Source organism: Rhinopithecus roxellana, chromosome 4 (genome assembly GCF_007565055.1).
Source record: "Rhinopithecus roxellana isolate Shanxi Qingling chromosome 4, ASM756505v1, whole genome shotgun sequence".
Classification (NCBI taxonomy): Eukaryota; Metazoa; Chordata; class Mammalia; order Primates; family Cercopithecidae; genus Rhinopithecus; species Rhinopithecus roxellana.
In genome coordinates, this window is record NC_044552.1 from 23,313,008 (window position 1) to 23,334,469 (window position 21,462).

The 21,462-nt window shown below is 46.2% G+C and overlaps 1 protein-coding gene across 2 annotated transcripts in view; it reads left to right on the forward strand.

The window, feature by feature from the left end:
- The window catches only part of LOC104668434 (HLA class I histocompatibility antigen, A-30 alpha chain), a 329,434-nt gene that overhangs the window by 130,402 nt on the left and 177,570 nt on the right, over nt 1-21,462 (forward strand). The window lies entirely within an intron of this gene.

Below are 21,462 nucleotides of genomic sequence, written 5' to 3' on the forward strand. Positions count from 1 at the left end.
CTTCGTGAGTCTCTCTTTCTGGTTCTTTCTCTCTGTTTTTCCCTGCGTGTGTTTTTATTTCCAGCTCTCTCTTTCCTTCCTTCTTTGGAATGTACCCGGTATTAGCTATTTCAACTCTGGTAGTTCGCAGAGGCCCAGAGAGTTGGAATAGCCAAGGTCACATAGCAAGGGAATGACCAGAAGTGGAACCCTACCCTGGTCTTCTGACTTGTGTTCTTGCTGTGACTCAACCCTGCCTTTTTCAGTTACAGATCCCTGGGACCCCTCCTGTTTCCTGATTTTTTTCTGGTGTTACTTTGTGCCTTCATTCCTCACCTCCATCTCTCTTTCTCCTTACCTGCTCCTCTCCCAACCTCTCTTCTTCCTCCCTGCTCCCTCCTCTTCCTAGCTTCTCTGCCCTTCCAATGCCAGGCCTAGCTGACTAGATACTCATGGGGGTGTGCGCATAAGTAAACATCCAGCTGTCTACAACTATGATCACTCACACTGTTATATAACATGTGTCTGCATCCATCAATGTCCAAATGCCCAAATTGCGGACAGAAGCATTCACGTAATACAAACATCACAGCTAAATATAATGTGTATGAATAGCCTCATACACATTGAATATCACTGGGATAAATGTCCAGTATTATTTAGGAACAGATGGACGTGCTCAAAGAAAACAGGCAAAGAGACAGATACTCTATCATTAGTTTTATTATTCAAAGAACAAGAGTATAACAGCAGTAAGTCTTTATGGAGCAGCAGGACTTTATTAGGCACCCCCTCCAGGCACCCTTCTTCCCCCTCCCCCATACTTATCAGGGAGACACTCAAATATGACACCCTGATAAACCTACACAAACAAACCCACGTACATTCATCTTGGAACAACCCTCCCAGCTCAGTGCTCATAAAACACACAGAAATCCAAGCATAAGACTACAGTTGTGACTGCAATCTATTTTGTAAAAGATGCACTTCTATGCTATGATAGGTAGCATAGAGAGATAGCAGCATGAGAAGTGATCGCCTGACATTGCTGGCTTTGGAGACTGAGGCAGGAAGTCACAAGCTAAGGAAGTGAGTGACCTCTGGAAGCTGCAAAAGACGAGGGAATGGATTCTCTAGCAGACCGTTCAGAAGGAACCAAGCATTGTGGACACCTTGATTTTTGCCTAGTAAGACTCATTTCAGACTCTAAACTACAGAATGATAAAGTAACAAATGTGTATTGTTTCAAGCCCCTAAGTTTGTGGTAATTTTTTACAGTATCAATAGGAAACTAATACACAAGATTGCCTTTTCTCCTCCAGTCTCTGACTCTCTGAGTCTATTTGCACTTCTGTGTTGTTGCACCTTCCAATTTGTCATATTTTCTGGATGTCTCTGCCTCTCTTGACCTTTTTTTCAGTCTCCTGTTATCTCTTTTCCTTCATTGTCCTGGTTTATCCCCAACTCCAAGGCCTCTCAGGATCTTTTTGGATCTGGGCTTGAAGTACTGGAGGAATATCTCTGAGACTCCTCAAGAACCTCAATTGTCATCAATCAAAGTGCCTAGCCATGGCCCTCATGGGCTTGTCAGCAGTTAACAGCTTCGGTTGCACATTAGAATTATCTGGGAAACTTTAAAACTCCTGATGCCCAAGTGACACCTCAGACCAATTAAACGGACACTCTGGAGATGGGTCCCAGGTATCAGTACTTTTAAAAGCTTTCCAGATGGTTCCAGTGTTTAGCTAACAGGGGAACCATGGTCTTGAACGGTGGATGTTCATGTGGACCTGTCACTCCATTTTGCTTCTTGTGCCCTGGCTGCAGTGCTTCCTATTTGTTGTTCCCTGAGCACGCCACTGCTGCTGCAGCTGTACTGCCTTTGCACTCGCTCTTCCCTCCACTTGGGCCCCTGCTCCTCCTGAGCCTCACATGGCTTTCTCCATTTTCTCACTCATGTCTCAACCCAAACGTAACATTCAGAGAGGACTTCTTTTACCATCTGTATCTCAAGTGATCTATCTCAAAGGCATTCACTATATATTTACCCATATTTATTATCTCCATGGTATTTATTACTATCTGCAATGATCTATTTATGAACTTTGGATCTGTCTCTGTCCAATAGAAGGTAAGTGAACAGGGACTTAACCTTTATGTTCGTTGCTGCTTTCCCTGCACCTAGAATAGCACCTGGCACACAGTGAATCTTAATAAACTTAGGCCCAGCTGTTGAATTGCTCATTTACAATCTGAGAGGGTCATTTGATTGACTCTGCTTAGACCTTCTTATCCTTCTCAACCAATAGTCATGCCTCACTGGCAGATTCCAGGCACAGTGCTGGGAAACACTCATGTGATATAAGACATATGGTGCTTAGTCTGGCTAGGAAGCTCATGACTAGTTGTCATTTACCTTCCATAACCAGATGGTGAGGATTCCTGCTAACAAAGCATCAGCTCAGCCTTTACGTCCTGGTTACAATGAGTTCATACCTAATGGTTCCAGGACACCTTCTCCCTCCCTTTCCAGAATCCCTAACCACTCTACACTTGATCCTCTAATCACCCCCGAGTTCATTCTATTTCCAGAGAGCTGGAAGGGTGGATGTGATTTTATGTATGTCGGCTTTGCTTGACTTGTTCCAGTTGACCATGACGGGATCTTATCTCTCTGCTAGGATCCACATCTTCCTTCCTTAACATAGGTGCCTCCCAAATAACTGTTCCCACCCCTTTCCAACTCCTTCCAGGACTCCTACTTGTGGTGTTGTGGAGCGTGACAGCTCGATACCCATGCATGGCACTAGGGAATGTTAGAGGTGGGACAGGCCTTGACCCATCCCTTCTTTTCCTTGTCTTCATTTTTTTCCTTCTATCCTTTTATTTATCCTTCAGTTTCTCTCCTCCAAATTAGCAACATCCTTATGCTTTTAAAAGCCCACGTCTTTAGAAGCTTTCAAGAGGGAGAGATAAGTATGAGGAGGAGTTTGGGAGACTGATCACAGGACAGTCATGGTTCCTGCCCTTAGGAAGTGTGATAAGCCAGGTAAAGTGTATCCATCATCAACAAAATTTAGCATTACTGAATTGGGGTGTGTAATAAGGCAGATGAAGTGTATCCGTCATCAACCTAAATCTGTCATTACCAAATTTAAAGGGGCAGTGAGGGGGGAAGAGTGAGTGAGGATTCTGTTGACAGCTTGAAGGACAATTGGGAATCATTTCAGGAAGTCTTCCAGGAGGAGATGACCTGTAAAAGAAAGGAAGGTTGTGTTGAGTGGAGTGGAAGAGAAGTGAAAAGGCCTGAACAAAGAATGTGAAGCATCTCTGGGGAGAAAACTGGATTGGGAAAAGAAGTCCTAGGAGGTAAGAAATCCAAATGAAGGAGACCATATTTCTTTCTCAATTCCCACTCACTATGCCCTTCCCAAATATTTTCTTCAATCTTGATTGTTTCTATAATGACTCATTTTTTTAAGGACTTGGATGTTTACACTATGCTTTAACATAACTGGAAATTCTATTAGACCAGAGCAATTTTTCTATGCAACTACTCCAAGGACTCTGAGTAAAACTTGCCCTGATGTGGGAGGCAGTTTTAGGAGGAGTGGCTTGAAGCAGGGATAGAGGAAGAAGATCCAGCCAGATTAATCCAATCAATCTTGATACTCAAATACATGACTATGTTATAAAAATGCCACCTTCATAGTCCATTTTCTCATTTAACCCTAGAACAGCTGTAAGGCCAAGTCCAGCCGTTTTACAGTGAGGCCTCTGGGATTCTGGCATGGTAAGGGATTTGACTAGGCTCAAACAGTCGGCAAGAGGCAGAGCTAGGACTGAAATTCAAACCTGCTGGCTCCAAAGTCTGTATTGTTTTCCTTAAATATTAATTTCTTTATTTTGAGACTTTACTTTCTCTTTTCTGTCCCTCCTGGAAGCCTCCTTCCTTTCTCTCCCTTTAAATCTCTGCTTAGGGCTAACAGTTTCTCTGAAATGTTGCCCATCCTTCAAGTTCATCCTAGGTGCTCACTTATTCTCTTTCCTTCTAACAACACACTTGTCAATGTCACTAATATTTCTATCCATCATTTAAATTCTCCCTTAAACGTTCACTATTTGTCTTCTCAATTTTCTCAAGGCCTTCTTGTTCACCAAGCCCTTAGCAGCTTCCAGTTTGTTCGTTTGTTTGTTTGAGATAGAGTCTCACTCTGTCACCAGGCTGGAGTGCAGTGGCATGATCTCAGCTCACTGCAACCTCTGCCTCCCGGGTTCAAGCGATTCTCCTGCCTCAGCCTCCCAAGTAGCTGAGACTACAGACACATGCCATCACACCCAGCTAATTTTTGTATTTTTAGTAGAGATGGGGTTTTGTCATGTTTGCCAGGCTGGTCTCGAACTCCTGACCGCAGGTGATCTGCCTGCCTCAGCCTCCCAAAATGCTGGGATTTCAGGTGTGAGCCACCGCACCTGGCCAGCAGTTTCCTTTTAAGAGCTGTGCATTCACTCGTCCATTCATTTAATCATTCAACAACTATTTACTAAGCACCTACTATGTACCATGCATTGTTCTAGGAGTTAGGAACAGTGGAGAACAAGCCAGTCATAGTCCCTTGTCCTCTGGTAATTTAGATTCCACTAAAAAAGGCCAACAATAAGCAAGTAAATAAATAAATTAACAAGATAATTACAGATTGTGATCAGTGCTTTGAAGAATACAAAGTAGGTAATATAAGAGGAATTAACTGGAGGAGGTGTGCACTACTTTTAATAGGATGTTAGAAAAAGCTCCTCCGAGAAGGTGATGAGAGGGAGCCAGCAGTGAGAAGAGTTGGGGGAGAGCAACAACAGCAGATGCAAAGGCCCTGAAGTGGGAAAGATCTTGAATGCATGAAGTGTAATGACAATGGTTTGATGTGAGATTGGAGAGGTACTAAGAGCCAAGCTGTGTAGGACCTTAGGGACCAGGATAAGGAGTTGATCTTTGTTCTAAGAGCAGTGGAATGACACTGAGGAGCTGTAAGTGTGATATTTACATGGTCTAATTGATTGATTGATTGATTGATTGATTGATTGATTGATTGGAGAGATGGGTTCTGGCTGCGTTGCCCAGGCTGGTCTCAAGCTCCTGGCTTCAATCAATCCCCCACCTTGGCCTCAGCTCCCAAACAGCTGAGATAATAGGCATAAGCTACCACACTCAGCATGATTTACGTATTTTGAAGCTCATTTTGTCCTAGTAGTCTTTTCTCTCAGTTTTCTTTTCTAATTCCCATCCCCCTTCACATTATTTACATTCAAGATGATAATCTCATTTCCATGTCCACTTCCCCATCAGGGAGAATAGTCTTCCAAACAAGTTATTTATTATCCCGTACAAGGATCGCTAGTAAGTGCACCAAGTGTAGCTAATTTTATTCTGGCTCCCACCTCTATTAAATACTTCAAAGAATCATAGATTTGTAGAATGTTAGAGTTGAAAGGAACATTAACAATGTGTAGTCTAGCCCTTACAATATGGATAAGAAAATGGATGCCCAGAGAGATGACCTAGCTGGTGTGTAAGTAGGGAAAACTTTCTGATCCTCATCCCTCAAGAATGCAGGAGCAGGTTCCTTCCTGTCTTTTAGGCACCTATTTCAATTAAGAAAAAAATATTGGCTGGGCGCAGTGGCTCATGCCTGTAATCCCAACACTCTGGGAGGCTGAGGCAGGCAGATCCCAAGGTCAAGAGATCGAGCCCATCCTGGCCAACATGGTGAAATCCCATCTCTTCTAAAAATACAAAAGTTAGCTGGGCGTGGTGGCACATGCCTGTAGTCTCAGCTACTCAGGAGGCTGAGGCAGGAGAATTGCTTGAACCCAGGAGGTGGAGGTTGCAGTGAGCCAAGATCGTGCCACTGCACTCCAACCTGGTGACAGAGCGAGACTCCGTCTCATAAAAAAAAAAAAAAAAAAAAAAAAAAAAAAAGTCAGGATGTCCTAACTGGATTCTTGGCTTCAAGGTCAATCACCATAGGTCGGTAGTGCTGCAGCTGCTGCTAGCATAGCAGCCACTGGCCCAGCTGCCCTACCCCCATGGACATTTCATGTTAATTGGGGCTCATCCATGCTCTTCTATAGGAAAATAGCCTCTACCTCACTTCTGCATTTCAAATCTCATACAAATACATTTAGTTGGAAGGACTTAATTCATGTCCAGAATCCTAGCTCCAAAAACTCTGAGAAATAGTTTTTTACTTTTCAATCTCTTCAATAGAAAGGAAGTGAGGTCAATCCACATATGTAGGGTTGGCAGATAAAATGCAGAACATCCAGTTAAATTTGAATTTCAGATAAACAATGATTTTTTTAGTATAAATATCTCCCAAATACTGTATGGGGCATACTTACACAAAATAATTATTTATTATTTATCTGAAATTCAGATTTAAATGGACATCCTGTATTTTTATTTGATAAATCTGACATTTTAACAAATATCGAGCACAGAGACTGCGAGCAGAAGTCCTTAATTTAGGTGGGGGACACTGAGGAAGGCCCATCTTCCGAGGTGATATTTAGGGGGAGACCTGAGAGATGAATAAGAGATCGTCATGCACAGAGAGGAGAGAAGGGCATTCCAGGAACTGGTAACAGCTTTGCAACAACCTAGAGGCAAGAACAATTTGGGCTAATTTAAGCAAAGTTGACACATGATGAGTTGGGACTAAAGATGGCACAAGATAATAATGAAGACTTAGGCAGAGACTAGAGCAAGCGAGATCTTAAGTTTTAGTAGTGGAATAAAGAGGAATGGAATGAGGGAGACCCAGGGTCACTACCTGCTAATGGCATTCCCAGAGTTGTATATGGCAGTCATCCCAAAGAGAGAAAACTATGCCAGTAATTTAGGTGAGAAAGGATGATGGCTTGAGATAGTGGGATCCAGTGGAGCTGAAAATGAGCAGGCCAATTTGAAGTGTATTTTGTAGATAGAATTGACAAAAACATTGAAGTGGCCTTTGGGCAATGAGGGAGGGGAAAACCAAGGATGAATTTCTAATTTCTGGAATGGATGACTGTGTAATTGCAAAGCTGTTACAGAAATGGGCAACATTCTTAATGAGCTTTGGATGTTGAGATGGGATCACAAGAGAGGGGGTAAGCACAAAGTGATGAGATATTTTGTTTCAGTTGGACAACAGTCCACAATAACTGCTTCTCCTCTCTGCAGAATATTCCCTAACATGCACTGAGTCCTGTTTGCTCTGTCCTTCTCTCCTTCCTCCCTGCCTTCCCCTTCATCATTTTCTCTTTTTTATTCTCTGTCTTTTCTTTCTGCTCTGTAGTCATCCTATTTCCTCGACAGATTCAAAGTCTCAGCCAGTGAGATAGATGGAGTGTAGGCAGATAGAAATGGAAAGGATTCCTGTGCTTCTGTGATTCACAGTCTCCCAGTGGGCCTTTAAACCATTTAACCTCTGTTGTCCAGACCCCAGGAAGAGGTGAGGCTGGAAGAGATAAAAGAACTTGGACTGGAGCAGCAGGGGAGGCCCTGGAGGAAGGAGCAGGCATCATCCTCCAGCAAATGGGCAATCTATTAGTCCAAACTCCTCATTTTAAAATTGAAAAGACTAAAGTCTTTGCCCATTTTGACTAAATCAGGTAAGAAATTATACCGTATGAAGGAACATTGACACCACTTAGAAACAGTACGGTGTAAAGATTTGATTTGACTCTTGGCAGTTTTGTGACTACAAAGTGAAAAAAATTATACTTATATCAAAAAAATCGTTTTAGGGATGATAAAAGTAATTTATATTTATTCATTCAAAAATACTTATTAAGGACCTACTATGTGCCAGATACAATGTTGAAAGATGGGGACTCAGTGGAGATCAACACAGACAGGAACCTGCCCTCATGGGAATTAAACTCTAGTGGGGAAAACAGCTCATTAACAAATAAATAAGTGGAATCTATGGTAGGTACCATGAAGCAACATAAAGCTGGGAAGAAAGATACAAATACTAGCATAGTTTTCTCTCTTTGGGATGACTGCCTTATACAACTCTGGGGAATGCCATTAGCAAGTAGTGGCCCTGGATCTTCCCCCATTGCACTCTTGCCTATTCCACTACTAAAACTTAAGTTTTTGCTTGCTCTAATCTCTAAGTCTTCATTATGATCTTGCGCTATCTTTACTCCCAACTCATCCTGTGTCAACTTTGCTTAAATTAGCCCAAATTGTTCTTGCCTCTAGGTTGATGCAAAGCTGTTACCTGTGCCTGGAATGCCTTTCTCTCCTCTCTGAGCATGAAGATCTCTTATTCATCTCTCAGGTCCCTCCTTAAATATCACCTAGGGAGATGAGCCTTCCTCAACGCTGGATGGAGTGCTGGATGGAGTAGACAGAGTTACAATCTCAATAGATTCTATTTGAGCAAAGATTTGAAGGTGGTAAGAGAAGTCGTCAAGTGCTTATCTGAAGGAAGGATCATCCAGATGAAAGGAAAGGCAGAGGCAAAGGCTGTGGTGCTGAAACTGCTCATGTGTTTGAGATTTAACATGAGGCCATGTGGCTGGGCCAGAGGGAGCAGAGGGTGTGGAGTAGGAAGTCAGAGAGGCGACTGACCGACTGTGCAGGGCCTTGTCATTGTCAGGACTTTCTTCGGTACTGGGTGAGGTGAGCCTGGAAGGCATTGGAGGTGGTGGGAAGGGACTGCTTTCTGGACGTGAGTTTCTGCATTGGTTGTGGAGTGTGAGAGCAAAGGAGGAGGCAGGAAGCTCTAATGAGTTTGGCCCCAGCACAGGGAGGATGGAGCTGCCAGTGACTGCAGTGGGAAGAACTGTGAGGAGCTGGCCTGGGCAGGAGGACCAGGGTGGCGTGTTGGACATGTGAAGCCAGGAGGCCTGTGGGCCATGCAACAGTGCTGTGAACTATGCAGCCCAGTATAAGCATATCTGAAATTAGGAGTGGTGGAGAAGCAAAAAGAACAAGGATAGTTCATATTAACACAGTAATAATTTTGTAATTTTATAATTTTCAAATCATTAAAGATTTTACTACTTTCTTAACTACTCCAGGAGCTTGTGTCACCTTCCAGCCACAGGGAGGAAACTGGGGGCCATGCAGGGTAAAGGTCAAAGCCTGCATGCTGGGACTCAAGTGCTTCTTCCCCACCAGTGTCAGAGCACCGACTCCTAGGAACACAGAGACTTGAAGACAGTGTCCGGGTCATGGACTGTGAGTCACAGAAACCAAGCCAGGTGCATGCAAGGCAGCACAAGGCAGAGCAGGGGAACCCAGCAAGGGCGGCAATGCAGAGTGACCTAGAAAAGCCTGATGCACTGACAGCAGTCCCCATGTGCCTCTGCGTCTTGGTCCACATGACAGACTCTCCCTCTCTTCCTTCCTTCCTCTCCTCTGGTGACCAGTAGCCAAAACATCACCGGCACGCTGCTGGCATCCAGCCTGCCAATTAGTTCAGGAGCCACTCCCTCTGACTGCCTCCTGAGCCTCAGATGTTACCTCCCCCGTCTCCCAAACACACCCCTCCAGCTCTGTCCTGCCTGCCCTGAATCTCTGAAAGGAAAACTGGCCCCGGGACCTGCCTCGGACTCTCTGGCTCCCCTCATCCAGCCCCTCCCTCCGCAGAGGGTGGTATCTCGCACACTTTTATCTGCCATTTCTGGGCATCTTTGTGAGCGTCCTTGAAACCAGCGCTTGGTAGAGTTATCCATCCCCATGTGAGGCTCGCCTGTCCCCTGGGTGGCATATGTGGCAGGAGAAGCAGGGAGGAGCTTCAAGGAAACAGAGGAAAGGAACCTATAAGAGCTCTTGGGATGGCTTCCAGGAAGCTGTGAAGATAGAGCCATGCTGAAAGGAGAAAGGCAAAGGCTACAGAGAAGTGAACACTGAAGAGAAATTAGGCAAAAACAAGGCCTACAAAGTTGGAGGAAGGGAATGGGAGGGCAAAACAACAGCACCAGAAAGGAATGAGGAGGCCAGTCATGGTGGCTCATGCCTGTAATCACAACACTTTGGGAGGCTAAGGCGGGCGAATCACCTGAGGTCAAGAGTTCGAGACCAGCCTGACCAACATGGAGAAACCCCGTCTCTACTAAAAATACAAAATTAGCCGGGCATGGTGGCGCATGTCTGTAATTCCAGCTACTCGGTGAGGCTGAGGCAGGAGAATTGCTTGAACCCGGGAGGCGGAGGTTGTGGTGAGCCAACACGCCATTGCACTCTAGCCTGGGCAACAAGAGCAAAACTCCATCTCAAAAAAAAGAAAAAGAAAAAGAAAAGAATGAGGATCAGGAGTCGGGGGGAGAGACATGGTCTTACAGAAGGGGCTGGACCTGGGGAGAGGATTTTGTCAGAACTATGGAAAGTTTGATATGAGGTTGAAGAAGGAGTGATGGTAATACTTTCTACGTTTTTGGAACATCTTCATATATTTTATTTCATCATTCATTCATCATAGATATCATTACCCCCATTTTACAGATCAAGAAACTGAGGCTCAGAGAGGTGATGTGAGTTGCCCGTGATCACACAGCTAGTAAGAATGTACATTCTCCTCTATACCACAGAGCACCTGCTTCTGTATGTGGCATATTAAATAGAAAAATGAGATTAGACATTTAGAAGTTGAGAATTCTCATCCAACTAACACTTATGGGGCACTTTTTATGTGCCAGGCAATATGCTAGGCACTGCAGATACTAAGACACCGTGTTTTCAAAAGACTGACCTTCTGGTTAAGGAGTGATATGAATGGTGCAAACCAGATGGGGGGCGGGGCTGCCCATAGGCTGAGGGCTCCTCTGGGAGAGGACAGCTTAGAGAAGTTTTCACAGGGGATGTCTGGGAAGAAGGGAACTACTTCCCCCGTGGATGGCGGAAGGGGATAGCAGAGGGCATTTCAGGGAAAAGCAAGCAAGCAGAGTGTGTGGGAGAGCTCCAAGGAGTTGAGATCCACAAAAGAGGGATGTGTAGGGAGCTGGGTGGAAAAGTTACAGAAATAATGGGAAGAACAGTGATATTAATTAAATTCATTATCTGTTTAAAACCATTGCATAGGGCAAGGTACGGTGGCTCATGCCTATAATCCCAGCACTTTGGGAGGCTGAGGCAGGAGGATCACTTAGCCCATGAGTGAGAGACCAGTCTGGGCAACATAGCAAGACTTGTCTCAATGAAAAAAATATTAAGTATTTTTAAAAGGCACAATGCATAGCTGTAATAAGAGTTGAGGAGGAATCTTACAACTATAGTGTTACAGGAGACAAAGGGTGTTTCTCCATTATGTTGCGGTGATGGGAACTTAAATCTTAAATGAGATAAGGATATATTTGAGTCTTCCTATATGCCAGATGGCATGCAAAATGGTTTCATATACATTATGTAATTGAATTCATGTAACAGTTAAAAATAGTGAAGATGACCTATTTGGGTTGACATGAGAAGATCTATAAGATCATGGTTAAAAGAAAAAGTCAGTGCAGAACATTATGTGCTATAAATTGTGATCCATAGTAAAGAAACACATACAGGGGAAGGGTTTTGGTTAAAGGGAGTACAGAGCCAGGGCAGCCAAGAGAAGGAGGCGTGTCTGAGCCTGGCACAGGCTGCGTGTCTGGGGTTGCTGCTGAGAGGGATATGAAGCTTGTCATACTGAGGGCATAACTCAATCCTGTTACATTAGGCAAGTCTCAGAGAGTTTTCAAGTGGAAGTGAAACACACTCTGATGACACAGGTTGTAGAGATTGTTCTATCTGCAGGTGGAGGATAGATTGGAGACAGGAGGAGAGCAGTCAGGTAGGAGAGACCCGAAGGGGTGGACAAGGCTGGCCCCTGGAAATGGAGTCGAGGGAGAGGAAGCAAGGGTGAGAAATTGGGCTGAGGAAGTGAGTGGGTGACAGATCTTCACATGGCTGGTTGGAGGGGAAAACAGGAACACAGAACACAATTAGATTATTTTCAGGATTTTAATCGCAGTTATACATGCAAATAAAAAGTCAAACAAGTAGATGAGTTAATTTTTTTAAACGGCAGCCCTCATCCCCATCTCCACTACTTTCAACTCTTTTAGCTGTTTTGGCGTTCACCTTCACATTTGTAAATACGAGGATTATATTATTACTATTTACTCTTCTAATTTTAGGCGTTATCTATTATTGATTTTCTGTTACGAAAGATACAACTTTTTCTTATAACACAACCTCACTTGGTCCCACAAACACACATCCTCACAAACACAGGGACATTTCCACTGTCCCTGGTTTATAGCTATTTCAAAAATACATACATACATACACACACACACACACACACTTCCATGTGTATAAAACACAGATGTGTAAATACATAGAAACATGTCCTGAAGGATCAAATCAAACTAGGATTCAGGAATATCATAGCTAAAGAAGAATTTCGGCTGGCGCGGTGGCTTATGCCTGTAATCCCAGCATTTTGGGAGGCCAAGGTGGGCGGATCACCCGAGGTCAAGAGTTCAAGACCAGCCAGACCAACATGGCGGAACTCCGTCCCTACTAAAAGTACAAAAAATTGGCCGGATGTGATGGTGGGCACCTGTAATCCCAGCTAGTTAAGAGGCTGAGGCAGGAGAAGCCCTTGAACCCAGGAGGCTGAGGTTGCAGTAAGCTGAGATGCGCCACTGCACTCCAGCCTGGGTAACAGAGCAAGACTTCATCTAAAAAAATTTTTTTTATTTTTTTTTAAAAAGAAGATTTGAACCAAAAGGAAGAGAAGCACAAGACAAGAGGCCATGAAAAAGCAAGCCGCGCATTGTGTGAGTATGTGTGTGGAGGGCAGGGATGAGGAACATTTCGGAACAGAATCAATTCAGCCTTGTGCAGAAAGGAATAATGAAGGCAGGAGGCAGCACCTTCAGGGCTGTCTGATTTGAAGGAAATCTTAAAGGCTTTATCAGGAAAGGGGAATCACTAACAGTCAGACAGAAGCACCAGACTGAATGAAAAAAGATCACAGCCCCATATCCTTAGAGTGTCCTCAGAGACCTCAGGTGCCCAAGCATCTGCCATGCTGTTGATTTATTCTGCAGTGAGTCACTGGATCCCTGAAACTGGGGGCAAGGGTGAGATCATCACCCCAGAAGGCAGGGAGCAGAGACAACAAGGCCCTTGGGGTCCAGGGAGCTGAACCTGTCTGGTCAGAGGCCACTGTCACAAAACCAACAAAGAATTCATATCTAATAGGTTTTCCTCAGGGCTCAAATGAGTAGGTTTGGGAGTCACTGGGAGGCTGTGATACCAGGCAGGACGACAAACAAAAACAGCCAGCCAAGAAAACAAGCTTCAGAGTGTTTGCCCTGGCAGAAAAAGGGATGTCTAGGTAGAAGCCTGAGAGAGGTCCCAACCAAGGCCACTGGCTCCTCCCTCCCCACAACTCAGAGCCACCAGGGACCTGGGCCATCTGTCCCCTTCCATGACCATGGAGGCTGAAAGTGTCAGCACTGTGACCTGGAATTATATGCCTGGACTGGGGAGGTGGACACCTTGGAAATAAACTCCAGACCCTCTATTTGAAAAGTTTTGTGGCTGGGAGTGGTGGCTCAAGCCTGTAATCCTAGCACTTTGGGAGGCCGAGGCGGGCAGATCACGAGGTCAGAAGATCGAGACCATCCTGGCTACGGTGAAACCCCGTCTCTACTAAAAATGCAAAAAATTAGCCGGGCGTGGTGGTGGGCGCCTGTAGTCCCAGCTACTCTGGAGGCTGAAGCAGGAGAATGGCGTGAACCCGGGAGGCGGAGCTTGCAGTAAGTTGAGATTGTGCTACTACACTCCAGCCTGGGCGACAGAAGGAAACTCTGTATCAAAAAAAAAAAAAAAAAAAAAAAAAAAAAAAAAAAAAAAGCTTTTTGCATTGAACAGGATTCTGCACACGTATATACACATGCCCCAACTCCACTAATTCATCTTTTTCCCAATCCCCCACCTAAACCCTGAGAGAAAAGAAAAAAAAAAAAAAAGAGCAGCCTCTGACATTCAGAAGTTGGCCTAACACAGCTAAACCATGTTATTCACCTATTAGGCATATACTATATTACAGAATACCAATCTCAGACAAGTTTACTCTTAGACCTTGATAAAGTGAGACAATGTCAGATTGCTTCATAAGTTTTTCTGAGCACAGACCCAAGAAAAGGTCACTGTGCCACCCACAGAATACCAAACACCCGTTCTCTTGGCTAACAGAAATGTTTGCTACTTCTTTACCAATTATAGTTTTCCCCTCATTTTAGTCTTCCCTCCCTATAGAAAATATTTATTTGGATATTCATTCACAGAATGCTCTGCTTTCTAGCAGCATTAATCTAGAGCAAACCCCCACTTCCTTAGACTTTTCACCAAATCACCTAACCAAAACCCAAATCCTATCATAGCTTTTTTCCTAACACTCTTATTGAGATGTCCCTCACTCCCCGTGGGGTACATTCTTCCTTGCTACAAGGAGTAATAAACTCAGCGTGTTTAATGACCGTTATGTTCCTGGGGGGTCTTTGGCTGGAAAATACGGATAACACTCAGTGTTCTTTGCTTCCTTCTTAACCCTCTGGGATCTGCATTGAAGACCTGGCCCCATGTTGTGTGGGAGAAGCCAGTACAAAGGCAGGAGGTGCTCTTAGAAAGGACAAAGCCAGTAACGCATTCACTCAACAAATATTTATGGAGCACCCACACATGTCAGACTGTTCTAGGTGCCAAGGACAATAGACAAATAAAGCAGGATCCCTGAATTTTCAGGAAGCTCTCAATCGGAGTAGAGGTGAGAAACACACATAAACAGATCATCTTGATTTGTGGAGATTAGTGCAGTGATCAAGCTATGCCCTGGGGACTGCTATGTGCTCATAGTGGTGGTGCCTAAACTAGTGTCAGAAAGAATGGGGGGATCAAGAAAGGCTTTCAGGGAAGGAGGCATTTGAGGCCCTGGAAGGCTGAAGACAAGCTAAGAAAAAGGAACAATGAAAGCGGATCAGGGAGATGTAAACAGTGTGGTGAGTGGGGAATTTTAGGCAATTGGGGCTTTTTAGAGTGAAAAATGGGAAGCAGGTCGGGGCAGGGGTTAGGCTGAAGGCCTGCCAACATGGAGTTCAGGCTTTATCCTTTAGAGAAGGGGGGCATTACTGAAAGTCCAACAAGTTCTAACATGACCAGATTATATTTTTAGAAACCATTTGAATATCTGCAGCTTACTTTAAAATACAAAAAATTATAAGATGAATAGAAGGATGAAGGAATGGATCAATGGAAACATATTTGATAAAGCAAGTATAGTAAAATGCTAATGACAAAATCTAGGTGGTAGTATTTGGATGGTCACTGTAAAATTCATTCAACTCTTCTGTCGGAAGATTTTCAAAATAACATTTTAGAAAAGCGTAGACTTTGGCCTGGGTAATGGAAGATGGATTGGGCAGAATAAGTCTGGAGGCAGGGAGATGAGAAAGGCAGCTGTCATAATCCAGATGAGGGCTGATCTAGACAGTGCTAGGAGGAAGGTGGGTGGAGTCCTGTGGCAGGCGCTAACATCAAGGAGGTTGGGGCCTCAAGGACTGTGAGAATGAGGAAGAGAAAGAGTTGAGGATAACACCTAGGTTGGGTGACTGGGTGGGGGTTGGTAGCAACAATGACTCGAAAACAGGCAGCAGGAACAGGTCTGGGAAGGGGGACAAGATGACTTCATGACCCCAAAGTTTCTGTGGGAATATGCTTTGGGAGCTCGCAGACTCCTGCCTCCCCAAGGGGGCCACTCTGGTGGGGAAAAGGCTCAGTTCCGTGGGTCTCCATCTCTTGACACTTGCCCCAGTTTTCACTGGATTTCCCTGGGAGTGGAGTGGCTCTTACTCTCCCTCCCTAGGGAGCAACTCTTCCACCCTCCTAATGACTTCTCCACTCCTACCATGCTTTTTCCTCTTTTAGCTTTTGAAAACCATTTTTCTCCTTTCTTCGGTTTTCCAGGTCAGGTACTCAAATTTGACCCTCCCTGGAGAATATATCCACTATCTATTTTCCCTTCTCCTCATCTTAGCCTCCCACAAGTGTTGCCCTTGGCTCTCTTTTCCAATAGCATTGTTTCTTTTTTATGTCCTCACTTTCCCGTGGGTGACAGACTATGGAGTTGTAGGTTGAATTGTGTCTGCCAAAGACATATTGAAGTCCTAGCCCCAGGTACCTATGTATGTGACTTTATTCAAAAATAGGGTCTTGGCCAGATGAGGTGGCTCACCCCTGTAATCCCAGCACTTTGGGAGACCAAGGTGGGCAGATTGCTTGAGCTCAAGAGTTTGAGACCAGCCTGACCAACATGGCAAAACCCCGTCTCTACAAAAAAATACAAAAATTAGCCAGGCATGGTGCTGTGTGCCTGTAGTCCCAGTTACTTGGGAGGCTGATGGGGGAAGATCACTTGAGCCAGTGAGGCGGAGGTTGTAGTAAGCCCAGATCATGCCACTGCACTCCAGCCTGGGTGATAGAGCCAGACCTTGTCTCAAAAAAAAAAAAGGGGGGGGGTCTATTCATCAAGTTTAAATGAGATCATATTGGATTATGGTGGGCCATTATAAGAAGAGGGAAATTTTGACACAGACACATTGGAGACGGCCATGTGAAAATGCGGTCAGAGATTGGAGTGAGGCATCTACAAGCCAAAGAATGCCGCAGATTGCCAGCAAACACCAGGAACTAGAAGAAGCAATGAAGCGTTCTTTCCTAGACCCTTTGGAGAGAGCATGGCTCTGCTGACACCTTGATTTCAGAATTCTTGCTTCCAGAACTGTAAGAGAAAGTGTCTATTGTTTCAAGCCACACAGTCTATGGTGATGTGTTATGGAAGCCCTAGGAACTAATATAGCAGGTAAGTGTGTGTGTGTGTGTGTGTGTGTGTGTGTGCATGCATGTATATGTGTGTGTGTGTGTCTGTCTGTGCAGGGAAATACCATGGAAAGTTATTATTTGTTATAACCATTTTATCATCTATTTTATGAAATTTTATCTTTTCAAGACAACTTTGCATGTGCTTTGGGTTAAAAGACGTGAGTTTGAACATTCATACCATATTTGGAATATAGGAATGTAATGATACCTAATTTAAGCAGTGGTGAGAAGCAAATGGAATAATGTATCTGAATCCATTTAGTAAACTGTTCAACATTGTAAACATGCTGTTAGTAGTATCATAACTGTGTGAAGAGGCAGAAAACACTTTGGACTGGGGAATGGAAATCTAGGCCCTTGGCCAGGGTTCAGTATTCACTTGACTTCCCAGTCATAACATTGAATGAATGGCCAGAACACTCTTTCAGTAAATGAGCTTCTGAGAAGCTCTTAAAGAGGTGACCCCTATTCCTCAGGGCTGAGAAGACTGTGGTCATAGTTCAAGGTTAAGATCCAGGTTGGAAGACCTCCCCAAATTTAAACCTTGCTACAAAGTATTCTTTCATTTACATTGAACCCTTCCTTTATTTACATCCCTTTAGGAACCAGGCCCTGTACTGCGCAAGGAGGGTGGGGAAGTGGAATGAAAATGAGTGAGATGCTACTTCTGTTCTCCAGGACCTCACAGTCAACTTGCAGGAAGTGCTGCAGGGAGACGGCTGTAGAGGCTTTGGGAATGTGCACACTTTTCCAACAGAAAAAACCAGGAACGCTGCGTGGGGAAGGCTTCCTGGAGGAGGTGAGGTGGAGCTGGTCCACGAAAATTGAGTGGGATTTCCAAGACATCAGTCTTTTGCGGGAAAAGAGAAATTAGGGCATGGTTTTAATTTAGTAAATATTTATTAATCAAGTACCCCATTCTAGGGTCTATGCTAAGTGTCAGGGGTTGGTAGAGCCAGGAAGTATAAAATCAACTTAAGACACTTGGGAAAGATCTCCCTTTGTAGTAAGGAAGTTAAATCTGTATACAATGAAAGGAAACAAGGCAAAAGGCGCGAAGCCCATGACCATGACGAGGGCTGTGAGAATTGTAAACAGGGAATTTGGGCGGTCCTGGCTGATTCTGAATGAAAGTCCGGAGGGGCGTTGCTTTCGGGGCTCGACCTGCGTGTCCCCAGCCCTTGGTTGTCCCCTCCGCAGGGAGGTGAAGGCTGTTTATGTAATCGGCGGCGCCTCGCGGGCGACTGGGGGAACTGGATGGGGGAGCCTGGCCAGGGCTGACTGCGCGCCCCTGGAATCTGCGCTCCGGGCGTTGGCTCGTTCCCGCCCCCACACCTGGGCCGGCTCTCCCGCTGCGCAGCCACCCGCCGGGCAGCAGGGTGGTCGGGCGGGCGACTCCCCACGCCTCCTGCAACACCGCCTTCTCCCTACTGGAGCGAGGCGGCTGGAAAAGCCCAGAGACTCCTGGTCCCATCCGCCTCCCCAGTCCCCAGTCGGGCTGAAGGGAGGAAGAGGAAGGAGTCCACAATCATCGGCGCAAATCGTGGGTTTTACTGTCCAGAGGTAATTTCTTCTCTGTGTTTCCAACCTCCTCGCCCTTTTACTTTTTTGGGCTCACTCAGGAAACCGGAGCAGTCCTTCTCTGGGTTTAACTTCAGTCCCTCACATGGCGACACTAGGAATGATCAAGACTTTTGTTGCGGGTAGTGGTCATGTGGGTTTGAGAGGAGGATACATCTGGCCCTGATTCATTTTGGTTTCTGAGTAGTATGGAGAACCGGAAATGTTTTGCGTACGTCGATTTTCAGGATGAGGTTCAGATGTGCAGGGCCACAGGGGCTGCAGGAGATAAGATGGAGGAGGAGCCAGGGGGACAAGCCGGGGTCAGTGGTCCAGTCCCCTACGTCTGTCTTAACCAGGATGCAGCTGGATGCTTGCACGTGGCAGCTTTTTCAACGTTTCCAGTTTTATCCTGTTACCAACTGTGCTGCAATGAACAGCCTAGTGTATAGCCTTTTAGTGTATTTGAGCCTTTCTTTTCGACCCAGGCATATTGTAAGGAGAGAGGAACTGAAAAATGGAGTATTTAAAGCAGGGTCAGAGAAATCAGCACTGGATCAGGAGGAAGCCCGAAGGGTGTAACCTTCCCATAGGGCTGCTGGAAGCCTAGCTTCAACCCTTCCAGCTGCAGCACATCCCAAAGTGGGCTGGTGGGGGCGAGAAGCAAGTGAGGAGGAGATGCAGAGGAAGGCAAAGAACAACTCTAGGGACCCAGGGTGCCGGAAAACAGAAGCTGGAAAAAGGAGATCTGCCCCGGGAAGGAGGCATGGAAAGTGTAGATATGTGGGCTAGAGGTGGCGTCGTAGAAGACTACCTCTCCGCCCTCGTAATCCACGTGGACATCCACTTTGTTCGGACAGACCGGGAGATCCTCCCGGGAACCGCTCGAGGTGAGCCGGTGATGTGCAGCGCCCGGAAGCTGGTCAAGGGCTCCACCTCCAGGAAGCCCCGCCTAGGAGCCAGCTTCAAGGCCACGTCCAGCACGCAGGCCCCGCCCCCCAGGCGCCGCGGCCCTAGTAAAGGCCCAGCGAGCCCAGCACGCAGCGGAACCGGTAGAAGCGTCGGTGGTCTCCCGGCTTCTTCGAACTGCCCTGGGATGCGAGATCCAGAGTCACTATCTTTAGATCCTGGGAAAGGATGAGGTCCGGGTGGGCCGAGGCTGCGTCCAGTGTCACAGGGGCTGTGTGAAGATGAGGAGAAAGAGGTGGCCAATCCCGGGTCAAGATGTCCAAACCCTCTACCTTCCTCTGACACCCGCGCCCCGCTCCATGAAGTCAGAGAGGCTTTCTCTTCCCAGGCACTGCCTTTAGTGGTCCCCAGAGAAGTCTTAGGCCCGGCCCCGCCGCCTCCTCCTCAAAGTTAATCCCTGAATTTCACAATGTGTTGTTCTGTGGGCGCAGAGAGAAGTTCCCCATTGGTGGTGGTGGTGAGATCATTTCAACACCCGAAGATGAGACCATCTCTTCCTTGCCCATTTCCCGTGGCCCCTAATTCCCATGTCTAAGACAAGAATTGAGTCTAGTATAAGAGATGTCGAGGCTCAGACTTTCTGAGCCCCAGTAATTTTCTAAAGTGGAGTTCCTCAAACACAGGGATGAGTGAAGTGTTGGAATACAAAAGGAGGAATAGTCATCCCCCGCCACACACACACACTTTTACCAGGAGTCTACGTTCAGTCGCAGTTTATTAAAGCTAGAAGTGTCTCCATCCACCCATTACAGAGGCTTGCGTGGTGGTTCCAGTCTGCTAAATATTTCAGAATGGGGGCTCATTCTGTCTACTGATTTATCAAATCGCATTAATTAAATTCCCTTGCTGATATGAGGGGGTTGGGAGAGAACGGGGATGTGGGAATGTAAGGAAGAGCGAGAGTGGGCGGGCTCATGGGGTTTGACCGACTGTGACCCAGGCTGGCGTTGCTCATCTCTGGACTTCACTGCTGGCTGAACTGGTGCCCTCGGTAAACAGCTGCTTAAAGAGTGTGGGGACTGCTGCAGGGACTTCCTTTTTCCACTAGGCGGCACCACAGCCAAAGTGATAAGAAGTCAAGCGTGGGGCGGGATGGCTGGAGATTGTGTTTTCCCCTCTTGCTCAAGAACTCGTCCATTCCTTCTCCAACTCTTCACTACCACCCCCGCCCCCATCTCCACTCTCAGTAGCCCGAGCCCTCCCCTTCTCCACTCCTTCGACCCAATTCCACTAAATCAAGAACCCTGGTCGCTCTCAGTCACTCACTCGGCGCTACTCTTATGCTCCGAAGTCCGTGTAGCACCACCGCTCCCCGTGTTCTCTGAGCTGGCTTGACTTGAAGGAACCTCACAAGGGTGGCTCAAGCCTGTAATTCCAGCACTTTGGGAGGCCGAGACGGGCGGATCACGAGGTCAGGAGATCGAGACCATCCTGGCTAACACGGTGAAACCCCGTCTCTACTAAAAAATACAAAAACTAGCCGGGCGAGGTAGCGGGCGCCTGTAGTCGCAGCTACTCCGGGAGGCTGAGGCAGGAGAATGGCGTGAACCCGGGAGGCGGAGCTTGCAGTGAGCTGAGATCCGGCCACTGCACTCCAGCCTGGGGGACAGAGCGAGACTCCATCTCAAAAAAAAAAAAAAAAAAAAAAAAAACAAGCCCGGATCGCTGTCAGTCACTCACTCAGTGCCGCATGGAGCTCCTCGGGCAGCGCAGCGCCAACTGTCTTTGTGTCCTGAGAGCTGGCTCCTTGACCAGAAATCTCAGCATAAGAGGCCAGGAGACACTGGAAGAGTGACTTACCCAGCAGAGGAGGCCCGAAACAGGGAGTGGGATGGCTGAGGAGTGGCGATTTGGTGGCCCCGATGTAGTTGTTCTGCCGCCATTGCGGGAGAAGGAAAGGAGAAAAGAGGTCAGTGGGAGCACCTCAGCAGCAATCCTCCATTCCCAGACAGCACAGCTGAGCTCTACATACAGCAGGAGAGATGGAGGTGAAACTCAAGAAAGTACACCCGAACAAGTCGGGGCACCCACTGTTTCCT